Source organism: Anolis carolinensis, chromosome 2 (genome assembly GCF_035594765.1).
Source record: "Anolis carolinensis isolate JA03-04 chromosome 2, rAnoCar3.1.pri, whole genome shotgun sequence".
Lineage (NCBI taxonomy): Eukaryota > Metazoa > Chordata > Lepidosauria > Squamata > Dactyloidae > Anolis > Anolis carolinensis.
In genome coordinates, this window is record NC_085842.1 from 177,029,747 (window position 1) to 177,051,454 (window position 21,708).

At 40.2% G+C, this 21,708-nt stretch overlaps 1 protein-coding gene across 1 annotated transcript in view; it reads left to right on the forward strand.

Annotated features, from left to right (window-relative positions):
- The window catches only part of axin2 (axin 2), a 148,863-nt gene that overhangs the window by 55,226 nt on the left and 71,929 nt on the right, over positions 1-21,708 (forward strand). The window contains exon 3 of the mRNA XM_008116698.3: positions 4,182-4,271. The gene's annotated coding sequence lies outside the window, so the exon portion shown is untranslated. The remainder of the gene's footprint in view (positions 1-4,181; positions 4,272-21,708) is intronic.

Below are 21,708 nucleotides of genomic sequence, written 5' to 3' on the forward strand. Positions count from 1 at the left end.
AAGACCAAGAAGAAGAAGAAGAAGAAGAAGAAGAAGAAGAAGAAGAAGAAGAAGAAGAAGAAGAAGAAGAAGAAGAAGAAGAAGAAGGAGTAATAGAAGAAGAAGAAGAAGAAGAAGAAAGAAAGAAAAAGAAGAAGAAAGAAAGAAAAAGAAGAAAGAAAAAGAAGAAGAAAAAGAAGAATGGAAGACCAAAAGAACCCACCCCCCTCCTTACCTTATCTGTTCCTGGATCTTCCCACCCCGGTTTTCCTTCCCCGTTCTTTCCCAAAACCTCCTCTATACTTATCCTATATCTTAACCCTCCCTAATTATCCCTAGTTACCCTCCCTTTTTCCTAAGCTATTTTTATGTAAATTGAAATTGACCTAATAAATATGATTTTTTAAAAAAGAAAAGAAATATGCTCTCAACTTTGTTGGATGCCTTCAAGGCATTTCTGACTTACGGTGACCCTAAGGTGAACCTCTCGTGGAGTTCACTTGGCAAGATCTGTTTGGAGGCCTTGCTGTTGATTAAATATCCATCTGGGTGGCATGTCCTTTATTGCTATTCAAATATCCCTATCCATTTCTCACGTAGCTCCTATGTCAATAGTACTTCAATGTGGAAAAGGCTGCAAGTCTCTGGACTGTCTTCTGAATAAATACGCATAGGTCCAGCTTGCAAAATAAAATACTAAAAAAGTATTGACTGGGTTTGTTGTATGCACCCAGATCTTCTGGATTTTTGAGGTTTCACTCATCCATCACTCTCATATTATTCTTCCATTCTTTCATATAAAAGGTAAAGGTTTCCCCTGATGCTAATTCCAGACTGGACAACGTCAGGGGAAACCTTTACCTTTACCTTTAAGTCCAGTCGTGTGCGACTCTGGGGGTTGGTGCTCATCTCCATTTCTAAGCCGAAGAGCCGATGTTGTCCGTAGACACCTCCAAGGTCATGTGGTGGCATGACTGCATGGAGCGCCGCTACCTTCCCGCCGGAGCAGTACCTATTGATCTACTCACATTGCTAGGCTGGCAGGAGCTGGAGCAAACAGTGGCTGCTCACGCCACTCCCGGGGTTTGAACCTGGGACCTTTCGGTCTCCAGTTCAGTGCTTTAACGCACTTCGCCACCGGGGCTCCTTGTTCTTTCATATATTCCTCCTCAATTTTATGTCTTCCCCAGAACAGAGGTATCTGGCAGCAAAAAATTACTTTGGAATCTATCCAGGACAGACAAGAAGTTGCATGTGCTTGCCTATAATTTTTTTAAAAATATATATATTTTAAAAATATTTTTAAATAACTCTGCATCCAGTCCCATAATAAAACTGTGTTCTTTATAGCCTGGAATGTGCCCGTGGTTTGTTGGGCTCCCATGTCATTTGCATGCATGGGTAATGAAAAGACAATGGGACCTTACAAATCTGTGGAATTTGTGCTAATGTCTTAAGCCATGTCTGGAGTAATAAGCAATTACGTCCACATTTTGGGTGTGCTTTTAATGAGTCTATTGTCAGTTGCACAAAAGGGCTGGTTGGCTGTGAGATGACCTCAACTTGCAAGCTGGAATTTGCACCAAATGTAAACTTTTTCCCTGTGATTGTTTTTTAGAAAGGTGGGGGGGGGGGGGCAGCCTTCAATACCTGGTGGGTTGGGTGGGGGATTCATTGTAGAGAGCTGCTTTTTCATTTTTCCTCTGATCCAGGGATAGCTCTTTGCTATGCCATATCCCCCATCCACCCACTTATCCGTTCATACAGAGTCATTTGAATGACAGAACCATATTCCACTACTAGTGAGTGGCTTGTCTAATTTGCTACAATAGCTGCGGTATGTGTGGTGCTGACATGAGAACGGGACCTTTGGTCTCCTCCACTGTAGGATGCCAACACTTCTCTCATGCCATATGCAGGCTAAAGTTTTGATACAGAGTTAAGACAATAGAGTCTTCTCTTCTCACTGTTCAAAGGAGTTGCGTGCCTAACCCTCATTAATATTGCTGGGATTTGCATGTTAAAGCCTGGGGATACATGGATGGACAGACAGACACACACACACATAAAGACTGTACTCATTCTCATTTTTAGATCTCGATCACACCGCCCTGATATTTTGTATATCCTTGAATATCAACTTACTTTCCTTTTGGTCCATTGTTATTTATGTGCTCGTTTGTTTGTTGCATCAACCACGTTGGTTATGGCATAGCCTTCCCTTTCAGAGGGATTTCTTTGTAAGCTGGGACTCACCACGAGAGCACTGTTATGAATGAAAGGTTTCAACCTAGGCACACGAGAAGGAGACAGTCGATGCTCCCAAATGTATAGCAAATAGTGTTGTGTTTTTGTATGGAATTGCTGTTCGTTTTGTGTAGTTTCATTCGTGTCGTCTCATTTTCGTATTTGGTTCCTGCCAACGAAAATGGGCTGCCTATAGGACATGGATTTTCTTCTAGCTAACGAAAACACGAAAAATTTTGTGCCATTGGAGGCAATTGGAGGGCTTCCGAGGCTCACCCCATCTCCCCCGACTTGGTTTTTGGGATAGAGGGGTGAAAATCGCCACACACCGAGGGCATATTGATCCCTTTTAGCCCACCAACTTTTAAAATGTTTGGATCTTCCCCAGAGTACTATTGTTATTATTAATATTATTATTATTAACACCCATTGGTAATGCGGAGGCATTCCCCTCCCAGGCTCAGTTTAGATTCCCAGAGTAGCTAGCGATCCTTCTCTCTCTCTCTCTCTCTCTCTCTCTCTCTCTCTCTCTCTCTCTCTATCGATATATATATATATATATATATATATATATATATACACACACACACACACACACACACACACACACACACACACACATATACATATATATATAATATTATATTATAGTAACACCCATTTCCACACATCAGATGTAATGTGGAGGCTTTCCTCTCCCAAGCTCAGCTTGGATTCCCAGAGTAGCTAACAATCATTCATATATATATATATATACATATATATATAAACACCCATTGGTACACATCAGTTGTGATGGGAAAGCAGCCCTCTGTCAGTACCTGCGTATTGTTATGGGGCAGAAATGAAAGGAAAACAAAAGCAAGCACTGTGCAGCTTTCATTTTTGTGTCGCCTCTTGTTTCCTATGAAAATGTCATCATTTGTTTTGTGTAGAGCAGGGGTCCTCAAACTTTTTAATCCGAGGGCCGGTCCACAATCCTTCAGACTGTGGAGGGGCCGAATTATCATTTGAAAAAAAAAACGATCAAATTCCTATGTACTGCACATGTCTTGTAGTGCAAAACAACAACAGCAATGAAAGAACAATACAGTATTTAAAAATGAAAACAATTGTAACCAACATAAACCTATCAGGATTTCAATGGGAAGTGTGGGCCTGCTTCTGGCCAATGAGATAGTCAGGTTAATTAGGATTGTTGTTGTTGTTGTTGTGTGCCTTCAAGTCATATCAGACTTTGGGCGAGCCGAAGTCTAAATTTATTTATTTATTTATTTACTACATTTATTTATTACATTTATATCCCACCCTTCTCACCCCAAAGGGGAGTCAGAGCAGCTGTATGTACATACAATATATTATATTATTAGCATAGCACAATATTAGCATTATATATTACTATATTGAACTATACCACTATACTGTAATATTATATGTAATATATACCATATAATTAATATTATTATATGGTATTATTAGTATTATATTGTATAACATTATAATATTATTATCAATATTATATGTATATACAATATATTATATTATTTAAAATGATATAAAAATATATTATAAAACTGAGGGTGGGGGCCAGGTAAATGACCTTGGAGGGCCACATCCGGCCCCCGGGCCTTAGTTTGGGGACCCCTGGTGTAGAGGAACGGTAGAAATGAAATGATAGCACGAAGGAAACGAAGGGGAAAAAATTACGCACATCTCTAGTAGCAAATGCCTTTCCCTTACTACAGAACATCTGTGGCACATCTTTAAAACCATATTTCTCTAGGTCCAAGAACATGTGGCTTCAGAGAAATGGGAAACCTGTGATCTTATTTGTAAAAAAACACGCTTTGATTCATGTACACAAGAAAAGAAACATTGGGTGTTCTTGAGAGGCAGAAAGAGAGGGAGTGTGAGGAACTCATGTGCTTCTTTTCTCCATGCTTCCTTTATTCCAGGACACGGATGAAGTAAGAGCAGTAATGCATCTTTTCAGAACCAAGGCAAAGAATGCACTTTCCCACCTATATAACGCCAAACAATGACCTGTAAGTACCAGATACGTTTCTTTTCTGAAAACTAATGAAAATTAAAATAACAAATGTGCGGGTTTGTGCAGTTCCCACCTTTTGCTTCCTTCTGTTGGACGATGTCTACACAGCAGTACCTTGCAAATACAGTAGAGTCTCACTTATCCAACGTTCTGGATTATCCAACGCATTTTTGTAGTCAGTGTTTTCAATACATTGTGATATTTTGGTGCTAAATTCGTAAATACAGTAATTATTACATAGCATTATTGAGTATTGAACTACTTTTTCTGTCAAATTTGTTGTTAAACATGATGTTTTGGTGCTTAATTTGTAAAATCATAACCTAATTTGATGTGTAATAGGCTTTTCCTTAATCCCTCCTTATTATCCAACATATTCACTTATCCAACATTCTGCCGGCCCTTTTATGTTGGATAAGTGAGACTCTACTGTATGTTGATCCAACTTTCTTAAGAGTGCCTTACATTTGCTACAAGGCGATTTTTCCATTTCTTTCAGGGTGACAGACTTTTATTATTTCAGATTATGTGGACTGAAAACTCCCATAGCCTTTCATTACTACTATGTTAGTTGGCCTGATTAAAGTTATAAGCCAAAACATCCGGAAGGCTATACTTTTTCCATCCCTGATATATATTCAGGTTGTGTGGCAAAATGAGTTTTTGTCTCTCAATAAGTGAACTCAGAGATAAGAAAACTGAGTACATGTATGGAGTGAATGTTGGATTCTCACCAAATCCAATTGTGACGGTACTGACATGTTTACTTAAGCATAAACAATGTGTAACCTACTAAACTGGACATGGCTCACTAGCCACATATTCTAACTTTTCAGGTGCTTGAGAATCTCCCAATGTTCTTAGTTTTAGATAAGAATGATATTTTTTATCTTTGGGAGGGAGGAGAGGGAATAATCCTTGGTGTGATTTTTGAGAGGTGATGATGGTGGTTGATGAACTTCATGGCTACAAAGCAATATCTAGGATGGCACAAAATATGGAAGAATGGTGTCACACTAGTTGTCCAGGCTTGCCCGAAACTCATTGTGAAGACAGGAACAAGTCTTGACTGAGGCCCCTTGTACACTGCCATATAATCTCGATTATCAAAGCAGACAATCTATATTATCTGTTTTGAACTGGATTATATGAGCCTACATTTTATATAGCAGTGTAGAAGGGGCGTTCATGATTATCCCAGGAATTATCCCTTCCCTTTTAAATATGCAGTAGTCATTAATGGTGTAGACGTGCAGATGTTAAGGTCTTGTTAAGTGGTGAGGTTGGAAAGATGAATTAAGGGGATTGGTCCAGCTTTCTTGTTTTGGTGCGCCTTCACATAGTTCTTGATTTATGGTGACCCCAAGGCATAGTCAGGGGTTGGATTGGATGGCCTTTGTGGTCTCTTCCAGGTTTATGATTCTATTTATCACTGGACTTTCTTGGAAAGAGTTATCCAGAAGAGGTTTGCCTTTGCCTTCTTCTGAGGTTGTATGACTTGCTACTATTATTATTATTATTATTACTGCCAATGGACAAGGGAGCAGGGAAGAAGTACTGACATGCTCCCATGGCTCTTATAAAGCTGGTCCATAAACATTAAGAGGTGCTAATGCATATCTCCATGCTGCGAAAAGCATTATCACCTCTTGATGTCTACAGAGCAACTTATTGGGAGAAGGAGGAGAGGACTAGCCAGAATCAACCCAACAAGCTAAATATGCTTCTGCAAAGACTGATCTTGTGCTCATAGGTTGTATGGTCTTTTCCTTGTACAAATGGTGCTAAAATTCTCATCTCATCGTCCTAACTACTTTAGGGATGACTGTGCACCCAGTGATCTTTACAAGGTTTATTAACTAACTCTATAATATCATGTTGATGGGCAGAAATCTGCAGATTGTTTTTTTCATGTATTGAAGAGGAACAATTTCACAATGGCTTCAAACTACAGGAAAAGAGATTCCACCTGAACATTAGGTAGAACTTCCTGACTGTAAGAGCTGTTCAGCAGTGGAACTCTCTGCCTCAGAGTGTGGTAGAGGCTCCTTCTTTGGAGGCTTTTAAGCAGAGGCTGGATGGCCATCTGTCGGGGGTGCTTTGAATGCGATTTCCTGCTTCTTGGCAGGGGGTTAGACTGGATGGCCCATGAGGTCTCTTCCAACTCTAGGATTCTAAGATACACAAGATACTTCAATGACTCTGATGTTATTTGGAGAGGGGATGGATCCACAATGGATTTTAGTCTGAACTTCAAGGTCCTGGACTTATTTTGTGGAGGGAAACGCTTCACTGTCTAAGAAAGCTATAGCATTTAATCTAAAACTGAGAGTTGATTCATTGGTTCATCCACTGACATCCGCTGCTACTGTCTCAAGAAACTGTTGTAGCCAAATTTCTAAGGACTAGAACTTGGAAACCTTTTCCAGGCATTTCCCACTAGGCTATTTATTTATCGTGTCCGAAGCGAATTGAGAATAAAGTTTTAACGTATAGAAAAATCACAAGCACATAATCCACATGTTCTGCTTTGAACTGGATTATCTTTAGTCCACATTGCCATATAATCCAGTTCAATGGGGATTTTAAACAGTTGTGTAGAAGGGGCTTCATATAATCCAGTTCAAAGCAAATAATATAAGATTATAAATATAATAAATTACTGTAGTATAATAAAAAAGAACAATACAATCTCTAAAACAATATAATCTCTAAAAGGACAGTACAGTAAAGTCTCACTTCTCCAACATAAACGGGCCGGCAGAACATTGCATAAGCGAAAATGTTGGATAATAAGAAGGGATTAAGGAAAAGCCTATTAAACGTCAAATTACATTATGATTTTACAAATTAAGCACCAAAACATCATGTTTGACAACATGGTAACGTTACATAGTAATCACTGTATTTACGAATTTAGCACCAAAACATCACACTGTATTGAAAACATTGGCTACAAAAGCATTGGCTACTAACAAATTGACTACAAATAAAGATAGAATTGCATAAAATGAACTTACAGTAACAATATTGTCAGAAATTAAATGCATAAAAAGTTCAGCCCTTACTGCCTAGAGAAACAACTGTGGATCTGGACAGGAGGCAGACTACATTGGATAATCCAGAATGTTGGATAAATGAGACTCTACTGTAAATAAAGAACAACATTCTGACAAGAGTGGAATTCCAGACAGGAAACAAGCAGGGCCAGCTATCACCTCTCAACAAAGGATTTCCCCAGAGAAGAAGCTGAGGAGGGAGAAACGTAGTGTGTATTAACAGAGTCATTATTATTACTATTATTAATAATATTAATATTATTGTCTTGCTGTGAACCATGAAACTGAACACAATCTGGTTCCAAGTATTTAAAAAAACCTCTAAATCCAGAACAGTAAATAAAGAACAACATTCTGAAAACAGGGGAATTACAGACATGAACCAATCAGGGCCGGCTAATAATAATATAAATAATAATAAAACGTTATTTATATACCACCCTATCTCCCGGATGGGACTCAGGGCGGTTTCTAATCATAAAAACCACACATACATTACATAACAACATAATAACACATTATTAAGCAAGGTAAAACAATACAATTATATAGCAATAAATAACACCTCCCAACAAAAGATTCCCCCAGGAAGGAAGCAGCCAGGCTTTGAAGCTGAAAGGCCATTACATGTTAATCATTTTGGCTAATTGCAGCATTCATACTTGCCTCCAACAGCAACAAAAAAAGGAACAACCAGAAATATTGTATATTCACAAGCTTTAGGAAACAACATATACTAACTACACCAATTCCTCAATACTTTATTTCCCATACCACCACACTTCACCCAGCAATGCGTGGCTGGGCACAACTAGTTTGGTAAAAGTCACTCATTCCTACTGTTGTCGACCGCGCTTTAGGGGATCGGGCCCTTAAGGAGAGTCCCGATCCGGTCCTGAGAGAACGGACCTTGGTGGAGCCAATAGGAAAATATGAGCCGCAATACAATCTGAAGCCGAAATGAAGAAGGTCCGCCAAAGTTGAAGGAAAATCCGCCAAGGAGTCTTTATTGAGCAATTCAGCTGAAGAGGACTCTAGTAGCGATCATTCAGTCTACTAGGGTACCATATAATCAAAATAAAGTCATATTTATACAAAATTTCAGTCTGACAGCCCTTTGAATTTCCCGCCCCGCTCCCCCGCCCATCTGATCGTTTATAGGCTAGAAGGTTGAACGAGGCGGGCTTTCGTTTCCCGCCTTGCTTTGTTGGCCCAATAGGAAGCTGCCTTTTGTCTCTACTCGGGCCAATCAGGAAGGAGAAGGCGGGAGTTATTGAAACAATGAAGTGACAGGGCAGGAAATATCGGATTAATTCCTGCTAGACCGATTTCTAAAGGGATTAATGACAGCAATCAAGGGTGTCCGGGTTCCTGTCACGTATACAGATTTTAGATATGCCTTGGGGTGTCAGAGGTGGAAGTAAGGATGGGTGGTAATGAGCCATATTTACAGGCTCTGCAGGGCGCCTTCCTGAGGTGTCCTGGATTTTCCTTTGGGTGAGATATGACAATGTTTGCCTTGGGGCGAATCACCTTTAGGACAACACTCCGAATTCGGCGACTCAAGCCCTATATTGTCCATGCAATCTGAATTTGATTGGGTTAAGCGGTGGCAGATTATCCTTTTGTTTTTGGGAAGGGAAGCCTGGGTCATAGGAAATGGGATAGGTTCTGGGGTTCAGGTTGAGTTCAAAATATTTCCTACTTGATTTCATGACTTGGCAATTATATGAAATAAAATGAAAAATAAAATAAAGTTGGAATATAAACCCTGCTGGGAAAAATACATATTTTCCGGGGATCCCAAAGAGTACAAATACATATAGGCAGACAGATAGATTTCATGGAAATAAGGGAGAATCCATAAAAGTGAGTTACATTGCCTAAAGGGGAATCATGAATGATACAAACAATTGAAAATATTTGATAAGAACGAAGTTCATAACATCTGGAGAACCCAGCATGGAAATTCATAAATTGGAGTTTTAGCAGCATGATTTTACAATTCATGAAGTTGTTATCTCTTGCCTCAGAGTGCAGGGATAATCCACAGCAAACTCCAGTAAAAAGTCTCAATCACCTTCTACTATAAATATATGGAATATAGAACATAAAGTCTTGATTTTTGAACTATCTTTTACAAAGTCCTGGGGGGGGGAGGTGGTCACCTCGATCACACTACTAGGTGTATCTGATTGTTTGTTGAATATTTCTCCTTCTTCCCAACATAGGATTCAAGACAGCTTCCAATAAGGTTAAGACACATTCAACAACCCAATGACATACAGTTTTAAAAGCAACTACAGTGGGTGTCTTATTAAAACATTTTAATTCAAAACAGTAAATCATTTAAAAAATAACAACAAAGAGGTGTTTAATAAGACACAGCCCATCAAAACGAACCCTTCCGCCCAATGAGTCGATCATCAAAAGACCTTTTGAAGAAATAGTCTTTTTAAAAACAAGCAAGCAAACAAACAAAACAGGCCTATTTCACATTCACAAAATCACCACCTGGCACTGCCAACATTTCTGCATGTGTGTTGGTGGGCACAGCTAACAGGGCTTTAAAAGTCATTGCCTTAAGCGGTCCCATATGCATGAATGGGCACCTGGACTTCATGTAAACACAGATGGGGTTTACTCATTGTAAACCACTTTGCAGTGAAAGGAGTAACCGGATAGATTTCTTACACATCAGATACCTCGAGTTCTCCTCCCCATCTTAATCGGATGAAACATTTATTGCAGCATGCAAACAGTTAAACCATTCAAAGCTCCGTTTCTTTATTTCCTGTTAATCACGTTATTGCCGACATTTTTTCAAAAGCCAACCAACAAAAAGATTGAAACATGTTTCTTTCATTTGTTTTAATTCTGAGTTCTGAGCACACTCGCTGGAAACTATGCTTAATAGTTAAACTCAAAACATTTGGGTTTCCTTTCCTACGCTGTGATTTCCACCCCCGCCCCCTTCCCAATTAGCTCACTTCATTCTTAGGCCAGGTTTTAAGCAACCTTTTTTTTTTTTCAAATATAAAGCTATGGAAGCTGGACAGCAAAAACAAAAGGGATTTACAATTCAGCAGCATCAGATTCTGCCAGCGCAGCCCCAGCAAGGCATCATATACTCCTTCCTGCCCATTTTACCCCTTTCTATCCCACCTCCACAAATCTATGGCAAAAAAACCCAACCTTGTTCTGTTACTCTTAGCATCCAACTGGCTTCCTTCGTGGTATCTTCAGGAAAGGCATCCAGATTATTCAGAAAACCAGTTTCAGCATATTAGAAGGAACAATTTCCCCCGCTATGACCTCCTAGCTAATCTAAAACAGGTTTTTTTTTGTTCTTCCTTGGTTGTGATATTCCTTTTCCCATTCATTTTTTTTTTTTTGCCTTAGTAGAGCTGGTCCAGTTGTTGTGTTGTTGAAAGCTTTCGTGGCCGGAATCACTGGGTTGCTGTGAGTTTTCCAGGCTGTATGGTCATGTTCCAGAAGCATTCTCTCCTGACGTTTCCCCCACATCTATGGTAGGCATCCTCAGAGGTTCTAAGGTCTGTTGGAAACTAGGAAAGTGGGGTTTATATATCTGTGGAATGCCCAAAGTGGGAGAAAGAACTTTTGTCTGTTTGAGGCAAATGTGAATGGGTTGTTGTGCATTTTCCGGGCTGTATGGCCATGTTCCAGAAGCATTCTCTCCTGACGTTTCACCCACATCTATGGCAGGCATCCTCAGAGGTTGTGAATATACTGGAAAACTAAGCAAGGGGGATTTATATATCTGTGGAAGGTTCAGGGTGGGAGAAAGGACGCTTGTCTGTTGGAGGCCAGTGTGAATGTTGTAATTAATCACCTTGATTTGCATTAATGGCCTTCACGAACATGGCCATACAGCCTGGAAAATGCACAACAACCCAGTGATTCTGGCCATGAAAGCCTTCGACAACGCAAGTGTGAATGTTGCAATTGGCCAGCTTGATAAGCATTGAATGGTCTTCCAGCTTCAAAGCCTGGCTGCTTTGAATAATAATAGTTGTTGTTTTCTGTCGCTTTAAGAATCTCCAGTACAAGACAGGCCAGACTACAATGCTATATATTGAAGACTTCCATTTGGAATTACATCAGAAAGTGTGTTTATAGACAGACTGAGAGGCAACAGACAGATGCAACTTTGCGGGGAGTTAATCAAGAATCTGCCTCCCGAAATGAAATTTTCCTTCCTATTTCTAGAAATGCCATAATGTAAAACTTCAACAGAGCATTTAGGTATATGCAGTAGTAAAGGTAAAGGGTTCCCCTGACATTAAGTCCAGTCATGTCTGACTCTGGAGGTTGGTGCTCATCTCAATTTCTAAGCCGAAGAGCCGTTGTTGTCTGTAGACACCTCCAAGGTCATGTGGCCGGCATGACTGCATGGAGTACTGTTACCTTCCCGCTGGAGCGGTACCTATTGATCTACTCACATTGGCATGTTTTCGAACTGCTAGGTTGCAGTAGGGCCTCCATTTTCGGAGGGTGAAAGGTGCAGTGTCTCTGTGAAACTGGAAAAACTGCACACACCAAAAACCTTTTTTTTTCCTGAGAAAACTTTGAGCAGAAATCTACGGTCAACTTCTGGTGAAAGGTCCGGAGGACCAAGAGATTCCTACAATGATCATAGTGAATAATGAATAATCTGTGAATAATGAAATCTGAAAACATTAAACCCACAAATGTGGAAGACCAACTGTACAGTTTAGACATGCAAAGAAAAGGAACAAAGTTACCAAGGGAAGGTGAATGCAGCAAATGTAGGAGCTCTAAGCATGACTGTTTTTTAGTGTCTTACTTCTGCTAGAAATGTGGGACTAAAGCAGAATATTTTGCGGGTAAGGAGGTAAATCCCCATTCTGCCTCTGTCTTCCATAGGTAAAAAGGTAAAGGTAAATGTTTCCCCTGACGTTAAGTCCAGTCATGTCTGACTCTGGGGGCTGGTGCTCATCTCCATTTCTAAGCTGAAGAGCCGGCGTTGTCCATAGACACCTCCAAGGTCATGTGGCCGCATGACTGCATGGAGCACCCTTACCTTCCCGCCGGAGTGGTACCTATTGATCTACTCACATTGGCATGTTTTCGAACTGCTAGGTTGGCAGGAGCTGAAGCTAACAGCGGCCGCTCACGCCGCTCCCGGGGTTTGAACCTGGGACCTTTCGGTCTCCAGCTCAGTGCTTTAACGCACTTCGCCACTGGGGCTCCTCTCCCATAGGTACAGCTCTGCTTTTGGTAAAAAAAAATAGTATGGGTGATTAGATGACTTTTGAAACTTAGTTGCACGCACATTGACTGTATCCAGATTGACATGTGTTGCATTATTGGTTTGGTTTCTCCATGTGTGTTCATGCTTTCAAACATGAATGTTCTGGGGCTGCAGGCAACATGTCACCTGGAGGGACTTGTATGCAAACAGTGCCAAAGATATAATCACCCACAAAGGAGGAAGTTAGTGCCACGAAGGACGGGTAATTTGCACAGGCAATGGAGCCTGGACTGCTCTATATCGATCTTACTACTATGGTAGTTTGATATTTTAGGGATCAGTAAGTTGACCTTTCTAGCTGCTTGGGTTTGTTCTTAAATTGAATTTGTAAGTAAATCAGAATAGGTAAATTCTTGAAGTGTAACTCCAACCTCAATCTCTCTCTCTCTCTCTCTCTCTCTCTCTCTCTCTCTCTCTCTCTCTCTAGCTATATATAAAAAGGTAATGAAATTTTGGCCTAGGACAAAACAACAAAACTACACATCCCAGAAACACTAAACTTGGCAGCACAACCCCTCATCCATGCCTCTACGTTCATACAACAAAAAGAAAAGAAAAATAAAGTCCTAATTAGAGGGAGAGGAATAATTGTTTTTATCCAATTGCTGCCAGTTAGAATGCTAAGCTCCACCCACTTGGTCTGCTGTCAGTTAGAAGGCTAAGCTCCACCCACTTGGCCTCCTAGCAACCCACTCAGCCCAGGGCCACTTCAATCGGGCCTCTTCCACACTATCTATAAAATAAGATTATCTGATTTCAACTGGATTATATGGCAGTGTAGACTCAAGATGAGCACCAACCCCCAGAGTCAGACACGACTGGACTTAATGTCAGGGGAAAACCTTTACTCTTTACCTTAACTACCACCAATTCCTCAATACTTTATTTCCCATACAACCATACTTCGCCACAGCAACGCATGGCCGGGCACAGCTAGTGTGTGTGTGTGTGTATATATATATATATATATATATATATATATATATATATATATACACACACACACACACACACACACATATACATACATACATGCAAAGGGGACATGGTGGCATAGCGGGATAAACTGCTAGGCTTCAGAACTTGCTAACCAGAAGGACAGAACAGGGTAAGCTCCCAATACTAGCCTCAGCTTCTGCCAACCTAGCAGTTTGAAAACATGCAAATGTGAGTAGATTGATAGGTACCACTCCAGCGGTAAGGTAACAGGGCTCCATGCAGTCATACCAGCCACATAACCTAGAAGGCATCTAAGGACAATGCTGACTCTTCGGCTTAGAAAAGGAGATGAGCATTATCCCCAGAGTCAGAATCAACTAGATTTAACAGGGAAACCTATACCTGTATATGTATGTATATATAAGCTTTGGATAGCATAGGGAACAGTTAACCCCCATGTGGTGTTTGTTTTTCTGTCTGTGCCCCTGTTTGGAAGATTTCACCACACTTTCTGTCCCCATGATAATAGGATTTTGAAAAAAAATGGCATGTTGTGGAAACAATAATTGGTGATACAGATTCGGTGGAGACCCCTTTTCCCCATGATAACTCTTTCAAGAGAGAATTTCCCTTCTTGGGAGTAGATTTCTCCCACCTCCTGTTGTTTCACCCCATTCTTAACTAGGAGTCATTTGTAAGTCAGATGTTTATAACTCAGAGACTGCCTGTATAATCAAAATATAATGTTTGCTATTACCCATGGTTTTCGATACCCCGATCTAAGAATGCCCCCCCCTGTGGATATGGGGTCATACTATTCTGTCTTTAAAGTAAAGATAAAGGTTTTCCCCTGACATGAAGTCTAGTCGTGTCTGACTCTGGCGGGTGGTAATCATCTCCATTTCTGAAGAGCCGGCGTTGTCCATAAACACCTCCTGGTCATGTGGCTGGCATGACTGCATGGAGAGCCGTTACCTTCCTACCAGAGCGGTACCTATTCATCTACTCACATTTGCATGTTTTCAAACTGCAGAAGCAGGGGCTAACAGCAGGAGCTCATTCCACTCCCCGAATTCGAGCCACCAACCTTTCGGTCAGCAAGTTCAGTGGCTCAGTGGTTTAACCCGCTGCACCATCGAGGGCTCCAATGCCCCCTTAAATATCCCCCTAAATCCTTTGATCACTGATCAGAAATGGCAGCAGATGGGACTTGTCATTGGCGGGAGAAACCACTGCAGCCTATGGAAGATTCTTGTACCTGTTGTAAGGATTGCAACAAAATAGTGTATGCGAAGCCCTTTAGATGCTTTAAATGTTTCTTAAGGTTATGTTTTTTAAATTCACTATTCCATGTTTCACAAATTGGGTGTCTTCGTGCTCTGTTCACTCCTCTAGCCCACAATCAATCTTCCATCTTAAGGAAGAAAAGCAGTTAAGAAGTGTTAAGAGAGAAAGCAAACCATTTTCATCTCCTTTATCAGCTGGTATGAAACATTCAGCACTGAGACAAGGCCTTTAATGTCAGCTTGAAGGAAAATTGGCCCAGAGAAGTAATGTCCTTCTGATAGTGGGAATATGTTTAACAAAATATCAAGGCGAAAAAGAGTGTCTGGTGGGGTGAGAAAAGGGGGGGGGGGGGTTGGAGACTTTTCAGAGGATAAAAGTCAGAGGAAAATGTATAGCTTATCAAGTTCAACCCAGTAACAAAAGTGCTGGCTTACTAAGGACAGCTCCAAATCCCATACAATGTATTTTTCTCTCTCTTTCACTACTTTTCCCTTCTCTTGCATTCTCTGTTACAATTGGATTTCTGCATATGGATAATATTATTAAAATAATGTTTGGTCAAATAGGGACAGATACAAGGCACAGATTTTAAACCGCTGTTGGCATTTTGTGAACTATTGTTAATATCACTGCTTGGATTTGTTAGAATACAAAGAACAGACATTGGTGACATTGCCAATCCTATGCCCATTCCCTAGGAAATAAACTCTGTTGAACTCAATAGGATTTATTTGTGGGTAGATGTCTATAGGATTGCATTATAAATGTGGTGATGCTTTTGTTGAAGTCAATAGTACTCCATGAAGCAATGGCGAATGTGACTAATGTGTCCTAAATATTTCAGCGGGACTAAAGTCATTTAGTCTTAATCCAATCCATGAAGTATAGTAATCCTTAAAGCAATCTTTTACAGGATGTCAGCATTATGTGTGTCCCCTTACCGCACCTTTTGGGATATAATGAGCTAAAACAGAGATAGCAGTTAATTGCCTGAAGTCACCTTATGAATTTGCAGGTGGGGTGAAACTTTCTTGACTGATCGGTTTCTATTATTACCTTCCATTTTCTCTCTCCCCCACCTCAAATAATCTAAGCAGAAGAGCAGCAGAAGCTAAATGAGTGACTAGTCCCTTTCCAGTTATTTGTCTACTTGTCTTAGAAAGACTGAGCAAACTTGAATAGAAAAATGGCAGGAAGGTATGACAGAAAGAAAAAAGAGAATTTTGGCAACCACTTCGTTAGGTCGGCAATAATAAAAACATGGGAAAGATACAAAGAGAGATTATACCCAAAGACCCCCTTATGGATTTCCCCATTAGAAGCGATCCAAAAAAGAGAATTAGCATGGGAAAAGTGGCCGGTTTACAGTGAAATTCTAAGAAAGCAAAATGGAGATTATATGCTAAAATCACAAGAAGAAATTCATAATATGTACAGGAATGTATCATGGTTCCAATACATACAACTAAAATAGTTTTTCAACAAAGATAATAAATTGGGCTTTATGACCAAAGAATCAACATGGGACCAAATAATTGAAGTGGGGAAAAAGGAGATTACGAAAATTTATAAACTTCTGTTACAATGAATCATAGAATCATAGAATAGTAGAGTTGGAAGATACCTCATGGGCCATCCAGTCCAACCCCCTGCCAAGAAGCAGGAAATCACATTCAAGGCACCCCTGACAGATGGCCATCCAGCCTCTGCTTAAAAGCCTCCAAAGAAGGAGCCTCCACCACAGTCCGGGGCAGAGAGTTCCACTGTCGAACAGCCCTCACAGTGAGGAAGTTCTTCCTGATGTTCAGGTGGAATCTCCTTTCCTGTAGTTTGAAGCCATTGTTCCGTGTTGTAGTCTGCAGGGCAGCAGAAAACAAGCTTGCTCCCTCCTCCCTATGACTTCCCTTCACGTATTTGTACATGGCTATCATGTCTCCTCTCAGCCTTCTCTTCTGCAGGCTAAACATGCCCAGCTCTTTAAGCCGCTCCTCATAGGGCTTGTTCTCCAGACCCTTAATCATTTTAGTCGCCCTCCTCTGGACACCTTCTAGCTTGTCAACATCTCCCTTCAACTGCGGTGCCCAGAATTGGACACAGTGTGATTCCAGGTGTAGTCTGACCAAGGCAGAATAGAGGGGGAGCATGACTTCCCTGGATCTAGACGCTATACCCCTATTTATTACGGAAACAGAAACAGTGAAAGATTGTATGATAAAATGGGCTCGCAATATTGGCGATCCAATACAGCTGGAGAACTGGGAGAAATGTTATAAAATAAAATATACATATTGTTTAGATTTTAAAGAAAACTGGTATAAGATGATGTACCAATGGTACATCTCACCTCAGAAGCTGGCCAAATATTATAAAAAAAGAGCAAGGAAAATGTTGGAAATGCGGCACTCAAATAGGAACCTTTTTCCACATGTGGTGGACTTGCAAGACAGCCAAGAATTATTGAAAATGATACATCAGAAAATAGAAAAAAATATATCAGAGAAAATAGAAATGAAACCAGAATTCTCCCTACTGGGAATGTTGGATTTCGAAAGAGATAAAAACAAAGATATTTTATTTAACTATTTGATAACAGCGGCCAGAATAGTATACGCGAGGAATTGGAAGATCAAGGAACCGGCTACATCAGATGATTGGATTACGAAAGTTTTAGAGATAATGAAAATGAACATTTTAACTTACCAATGAAAGATACACAGGGAATCCCAAAAAAACAAACTGATTGGACCCCAATAAAAGAATACCATAAAATAAACAAAGAAAAATGAATTTTCAGATTTGACCAGCGAAACGCACCAGGAGAAGAACTGGGTGTGGAAACGTCAAAAGGGAAACCGGAAGAATTAAATGAACTTTCTTTTTTCGAACAGAAATCATACAACTTGAAGATAGAGGAAGGAAGTCAACAGATACCCCCTCCTCCCCTAGACTTTTTCCTACATACCCTCCCCTTTTGCTCCCCTCCCTATACCCTATACAAAAGCCCATACCAACCCTCTTCCCTCACAAGTATCCCCGCACCTCTATTTTTTTAAAAACTATTTTCACTACCCTTTGTAAAACCAATAAAAATGTATTTAAAAAAAGAAAAGAAAAAAAATGGCAGGAAGGGAAAGGGTTGAGTAGCTCCTGAATTCCCCAATGGGCTTTCCCATTCAGTCTCCAAGTTCTTCATGTTGTGGTGATCCCCAACCATAAAATTATTTTTATTGCTACTTCATAACTGCGATTTTGCTACTGTTATGAATCATAATGTAAATATCGGATATGCAGGGTGTATTTTCATTCACTGGATCAAATTTGACACAAATATCCAATACGCCCAGATTTGAATACTGGTGGGGTTGGGGAGGATTGATTTTGTCACTTGGGAGTTGTAGCTGTTGTAGCATATCGGATATGCAGGGTGTTTTTTTGATTCACTGGACCAAATTTGACACAAATACTCAATATGCTTAAATTTGAATACTAGTGGGGTTGGGGAGGATTGATTTTGTCACTTGGGAGTTGTAGCTGTCAGGATTTATGTAGGAGTGATCTGACCAGTGGAACCCATGATGGCACAAGGGGTTAGACCCTTGTGCCGACAGGACTGCTGACTTGAAGGTTGGGTTGCTGACCTGAAGGTTGCCAGTTTGAATCCAACGTGGGTAGAGCACAGATGAGCTCCCTCTGTCAGCTCCATGTGAGGACATGAGAGAAGCCTCCCAAAAGGATGGTAAAAACATCTGAGTGTCCCCTGGGCAATGACCTTGCAGACGGCAAATTCTCTCACACCAGAAGCAACTTGCACGTTCTCAAGTCACTCCTGACATGAAAAAAAAATCTGACCAGTGATATCAATGTGCTTGCTAGGTAATTGTGTAAAACCTAAAATAAAGAAGGGAGCAATTGCCACCCACTGTGGTGAGGGAAGGGTGAAATTGGAAAGCTTATACCTGTACAATGAAGGTTTGTTTTTGTCTTTCCCCCCTCTTTACGTTCTTGGTCTGATCAGGAGCCATGTTGACCTGCCTGGGAGCTGTAATTCATTTCACTTTTTTGGCTGGGAGAAAAAAGGCTTGTCACGTACTTTCTGCCTTATTATAAAAATCCACATACACATAGGAACACAACTGCGGGCAGCTTAATGCACCTATGAAGTAATTTACAATTAAAAAAAAGAAAAGAAAGCGAGAGAAAGAACAACTTCAAAGGTATTAGCTCACATGTGGGCTCCAAGCCTCTCATGTGTTCTATATACACGGCCTTCCTTTCATTTTGATCAAACCTGTTCCATCACTTCAGCTGAAGTAGTTGCAAGCCTTTGATCTTGTTATCAACATGACCACTGGTGAGAACGTTACAACTTGCATTGCATGTGACAGTGTGTATGTGATGTCACTTGCAATGCCTGAAGAGCAGGTTTTGATTCTGGGTGAAATCTCAACTTCTGTGGGAGCCGATAAAACGTCTACTTCCAGGAGGTACTTTCAGGCAGCCTGCTTTCTTGGTGGTAATGAAATGAAGTGAGAAAACCCTCCTCCACTCCCACCCTCTGGCTGTTTCAGCCATCATTCACCGCAAGAAGATTAGATGGTTTTTAATGACCCTGGTACGGCCTACCTTGTTGGTTTGCCACCAAGGACGTTTGCAACCAAAGATGATGATATTCCCAGACGATAACCCAAAATGTGCCAGATTGGGGGTACCCACAAGGGATCTCTCCCTCGCCTTGAGCCTTTCAAAATTGGGTGCAATTGTGAAGAAACATTGTGTGCTGAAGCCCTACTGAAGTGAAAAGGAATTGTGGTGTATATAGCTTGAGAAATGTGAATAGGATCATGCTTTATAATGGAACAATGAAATAATAATAATAATAATAATAATAATAATAATAATAATAATAATGATAATATAATTACAATCTGTCAACTGCAAAAGGCCACCTTACTGGGATCTGTGCATATCATCCAAAAATACATCACAGAGTCCTAAACGCTTGGGAAGTGTTTGACTTGTGATTTTGTGATATGAAATCCAGCATATATATCTCATTTGCTGTGTCATACTATTTGTGTCAAGAATAATAGTAATAATAATAATAATAATAATAATAATAATAATAATAATAATAATGGCTATGGCTCACGAATGGGACTCTGAAGAAGGAGACAGAAGGCCTGATCCTTGCAGCCCAGGAGCAAGCCATCAGAACAAATGCAATTAAGGCCAAGATTGAAAAATCAGCTGATGACCCAAAATGCAGACTCTGCAAGGAAACCGACAAAAACATTGATCATATCCTCAGCTGCTGTAAGAAAATCACACAGACAGACTACAAACAGAGGCACAATTATGTGGCCCAAATGATTCATTGGAACTTATGCTTCAAGTAACACCTCCCAGCAGTAAAGAACTGGTGGGATCACAAACCTGCAAAAGTATTGGAGAATGAGCACGCAAAGATACTGTGGGACTTTTGAAGTTCTGGAACACAACACACCAGACATCACAGTTGTGGAAAAGAAAAAAGTTTGGATTATTGATGTTGCCATCCCAGGTGACAGTTGCATTGACGAAAAACAACAGGAAAAACTCAGCCGCTATCAGGACCTCAAGATTGACCTTCAAAGACTCTGGCAGAAACCAGTGCAGGTGGTCCCGGTGGTGATCGGCACATTGGGTGCCGTGCCAAAAGATCTCAGCCGGCATTTGGAAACAATAGACATTGACAAAATTACGATCTGCCAACTGCAAAAGGTCACCCTACTGGGATCTGCAGCATCATCCGAAAATACATCACACAGTCCTAGACACTTGGGAAGTGTTAGACTTGTGATTTTGTGAAACAAAATCCAGCATATCTATCTTGTTTGCAGTGTCATATAAATAATAATAATAATAATAATAATAATAATAATAATAATAATAATAATAACAACAACAACAACAACAACAACAACAATAATAATAATAGATTACAATCTGTCAACTGCAAAAGGCTACCTTACTGGGATCTGCGCACATTATCCAAAAATACATCACACAGTCTTAAACGCTTAGGAAGTGTTCGACTTGTGATTTTGTGATATAAAATCCAGCATATATATCTCCTTTGCTGTGTCATACTCTTTATGTCAAGAATAATAATAATAATAATAATAATAATAATAATAATAATAATAATAATAATAATACTGTAATAATAATGATAACTTTATTATTATATCCCGCCCCATCTCCCCAAGGGGACCTGGGGTGGCTTACATGGGGACCAGGCCCAACAATATAAAATAAAATAACAATATAAAATGCAATCTAATCAAAACTATAACAACACAACATCACATAAAAACTTAGCCAGTGGCCAAGGGTGACATGATGGCACTTCAAGCTTTAGTCTTGGGGGAGAAGAATAAAATTATAGTTGTGCAAAATATTAGGAGTACTAATAACATGGGGCAGTGATAGAGTGCAGAAGGCTAGGATATAAGTGGGGCGGGGGGACTCAATCAAATGTTCATGTTAATCAAAGGTAGCTTGAAAAAATCAGGTTTTCAATTTTTTTTCGGAATGAGGTCAGAGTTGGGGCTAGTCTAATAATGAAACTCCCTTGAACCTTAAAGGTGACACATGATACATTTCGAAGTAGCAAGGAGATGCTGGAATTGTCCCCACCACTTCTGAGGATGCCTGCCACAGATGTGGGCGAAACGTCAGGAGAGAAAGCTTCTGAAACATGGCCATACAGCCTGAAAGACTCACAGCAACCCCTTATCCCTATTGCACTTGGCCTAAAGGTGTTCCTTCTTTCCCAAAGTCAATCATCAGAGTTCTGCAACTTTGAACTA